This window comes from Oncorhynchus tshawytscha, unplaced genomic scaffold (assembly GCF_018296145.1).
Source record: "Oncorhynchus tshawytscha isolate Ot180627B unplaced genomic scaffold, Otsh_v2.0 Un_contig_8889_pilon_pilon, whole genome shotgun sequence".
In the NCBI taxonomy this organism is placed as follows: Eukaryota; Metazoa; Chordata; class Actinopteri; order Salmoniformes; family Salmonidae; genus Oncorhynchus; species Oncorhynchus tshawytscha.
Window position 1 is genome coordinate 1 of NW_024609585.1, and position 4,150 is coordinate 4,150.

Genomic DNA, 4,150 nt, shown 5'->3' on the forward strand with positions numbered 1-4,150 from the left:
AGAGAGATGTGGAGAAACACTATCGGACACAGCCACTGCTGCAATGCAGAACTATGTTGAAAGAGCTGTCGTTGTGATGGCTGGCTGGATAAACTGATGATGGAGTAACACTACGGCCCTGTCTCATTCCGAATGGCTCGCTGCCTCCCTCTCCCTGCCTCAAGAGGCAGCGTCCTTATGGATTGAGGCACAGCCCAGTAATAACAGATAAGAGACAGAACCCTAGTGAATGGTGGACACCTTCCCCTCAGACTGTATGTCGTTGTGCTTCAAGGGTTTTAGGGTCCTGGAAATCACCACTGTCACCGTCCCAAATGGAACCCTACATCTCATCCCTGGTCGAAAGTGGAGGCCTATTTAGGGACTAGGTCTCCAGACTTGATCTGAACTCTAAACCGTGTACTTTAACGTTCAATATGACCAGGTGAAGGTGAGAATTCCTCCGTCGTGATGTGCTCCCAAACGAGTACCTTAAGGACGGTACCGATCTGGTGACGTAAGGGAAAGATATTCTTTGGTCCTTTTGGGGTCATGGCGGTCTGAATGGGTGTCCACCAGAGCAGCTGGGTCAGTGCCACCGGGTCAAGGGTCAATTAAGGGTTGAACACTCTGTTTGCTGTGTAAACTGTGCTGCTGGGTTGTGCTGGTCACAAGCTGGGACTTGGTCTGAGTTAGCATTAGCAAAAGCAATAGCATTAGCATTAGCCATAGCGATAGTGTTGGCTGTAGTGATAGTGTTAGCGATTGGTGTTAGCGATAGCATCAGCCATAACCTCTTGGGAGAGCGAGCTGCAGTGTCTATATGCTTTTGTCCAGAGGTGTCCTATGGGCCCTGGTCTAAAGTAGTGCTCTATATAGGGAATAGGATGCCATTTGGCACACAGACAAGACGTTTGTTATATTCTGTTACACAAGACGGACAGAACTGACGCAGGTAGAGGGAACATAACTTCTAGAGGCATGAGCCACCTTGAGGAAGAAGAGGGAATGTTCCTCTTCTCTCGTCTCACACGTGTTCCTTCCTCTAAAGGGCTCAGGTTATATCATCTCGCCATTAATCTATCATCCCCCCCTTTGTATCCCTGCTACTGTCTCAGTGTCTCAGGACTTGAAGGATGCTACTGTCTCAGTGTCTCAGGGCTTGAAGGATGATATGTTTAAAGTCTTGGTGATTTAAACAGACAGACAGGGGGGACAGACAGACAGACAGACAGACAGACAGACAGACAGACAGGGGGGGACAGACAGACAGACAGACAGACAGACAGGGGGAGACAGACAGACAGGAGGGAGGGAGGGAGACAGACAGACAGGAGGGGGGAGGGAGGGAGAGGGAGACAGACAGGGAGGGAGGGAGACAGACAGGACAGACAGACAGACAGGGGGGGGGAGACAGACAGGGAGGGAGGGAGACAGACAGGGAGGGAGGGAGGAGGGAGGGAGGAGAGACAGGGAGGGGGAGGGACAGACAGGGAGGGGAGGGAGACAGACAGACAGGGAGACAGGGGAGGACAGACAGGGAGACAGACAGGGAGGGAGTGAGACAGACAGGGAGGGACAGGGGGAGACAGACAGGAGGGGGAGGGGAGGGAGGGAGACAGGGAGGGAGACACAGACAGAGGGACAGACAGACAGGGAGGGAGGGAGGGAGGGAGACAGACAGGGAGGAGGGAGACAGACAGGGAGACAAACCGACAGACAGGGAGACAAACCGACAGACAGGGAGACAAACCGACAGACAGGGAGACGGGGGGGGAGACAAAGACAGACAGACAGGGGGAGACAGACAGACAGACAGGGGGGAGACAGACAGACAGACGGGGAGGAGGGAGGGGGGAGGGAGACAGACAGGGAGGGGGGAGACAGACAGGAGGGAGGGAGACAGGGAGGGAGGGAGGAGACAGACAGGGAGGGAGGAGAGGGAGGGAGGGAGACAGACAGACAGACAGGGAGGGAGACAGACAGGGGAGGGACAGACAGGGAGGGAGGGAGGGAGACAGACAGACAGACAGGGAGGGAGGGAGGAGACAGACAGGGAGACAAACCGACAGACAGGGAGACAAACCGACAGACAGGGAGACAAACCGACAGACAGGGAGACAAACCGACAGACAGGGAGACGGGGGGAGACAGAGACAGACAGACAGACAGACAGGGGAGACAGACAGACAGACAGGGGGAGGCAGACAGACAGACAGGGGACAGACAGACAGACAGACAGGAGGGAGGGACACAGACAGGGAGGGAGGGAGACAGACAGACAGGGAGGGAGGGAGGGGAGACAGGGGGAGGGAGACAGGAGGGAGACAGACAGACAGGGAGGGAGGAGGGAGACAGACAGGGAGGGAGGGAGACAGGGAGACAGACAGACAGGGAGACAAACCGACAGACAGGGAGACAAACCGACAGACAGGGAGACAAACAGACAGACAGACAGGGGGAGACAAACCGACAGACAGGGAGACAGGGGGAGACAGACAGACAGACAGACAGGGGGAGACAGACAGACAGGAGGGGGGAGACAGACAGACAGACAGGGAGAGGGAGGGAGGGGGGAGACAGACAGGGAGGGAGGAGGGAGGACAGGGAGGGAGGGAGACAGACAGGGAGGGAGGGGGAGACAGACAGGGAGGGAGGGAGACAGGGAGGGAGGGAGACAGACAGGGAGGGAGGGAGGGAGACAGACAGGGGGAGGGAGACAGACAGGGAGGGAGACAGAACCGACAGACAGGGAGGGAGGGAGGGACAGGGAGACAGACAGACAGACAGACAGGGAGGGAGACAGGGAGACAAAGACAGACAAACCGACAGACAGGGGAGACAGACAGGGAGACAAACCGACAGACAGGGAGACAAACAGACAGGGAGACAAAACAGACAGGGAGACAAACCGACAGACAGGGAGACAAACCGACAGACAGGGAGACAAACCGACAGACAGGGAGACAAACCGACAGACAGGTAGACAGACGGACAGGGAGAGAGACCGGGAGGCAGACGGACCGGGAGGGAGGCAGACGGACCGGGAGGGAGGCAGACGGACCGGGAGGGAGGCAGACGGACCGGGAGGGAGGCAGACAGGCAGTTTGAATGATCTACATTACTTTAAAACACATACAGAGTCTTCTCAATATCTAGTATATCATGTAGATGTGTGGACATAGAGGCTGAAAGTATCTGTTTACTCCATAAGATGACTTCCTAACTACTTCCTGTTGTAGTTTGGACGGTGTTTGTCTGAACTCTCGGTTCCTACGTCAAACCCGTTCCCTGTGGCGATGTCACTCCCCTTGAAGACCGGTGGAACTTATCCTACAGAACAGTAGCTGTGTGTTCCGTTAGAGGTGTTCCGTTTCCCCTGGCGGTGGTTACCGTGGTTACCGGGATGCGATAGGGGGTCTCCAGGAAGGAATGCTGAAGGGAGATGTAGATCAGGTGACTGGGATATTACGGTACATCAGTTCCCCCGGGCCCTGAGTTCTGAGCAGCGTGTTGTTCTAGTGTTCTCTCTCTCTCTCCTTCAACATAAAAGCGCCTGGTCTTCCTCTATCTCTGACACCAGCTGTGGTTCCCGGGCCTTTGTAGAAGAGACACCCTGTCAGCAGTAAGCATAGCACTTCACATCCACAGAGGGAACGGATGACGGATCATTTCGAGCGCCCAGGCTGCCGCTACAGTTACTTATACCAAGTCCCAGCTTGTTTGTGTGTGTGGGAGAGAGAGATGGGCTCATCTGTGTTTGTACATCAGCGGTGTACACCTGAGAGAAAGATAAGAGCCAGGCTGTGTGTGGGAGAATGCAATGCTGTGTGTGTGTGTGTGTGTGTGTGTGTGTGTGTCAGCGGAGGCTGCTGAGCGGAGGACGGCTCATAATATTGTCTGGAAGGGAGTAGTTGTAATGGTATCAAAGGTTATTTATATTTAGAAGGTGTTTTGATTCCATTCACTCCGTTCCAGCCGTCATTATGAGCCGTCCTCCCCTCAGCAGCCTCCACTGGTGTATGTGTTTGTCTCTCTGACACCCTTATCTGGCACCCTCTCTGGCACCCTCTCTGGCACCCCTCTCTGACACTCTTATCTGGCACCCTTATCTGGCACCCCTCTCTGACACCCTTATCTGACACCCTTATCTGACACCCCCTGGCTGTAG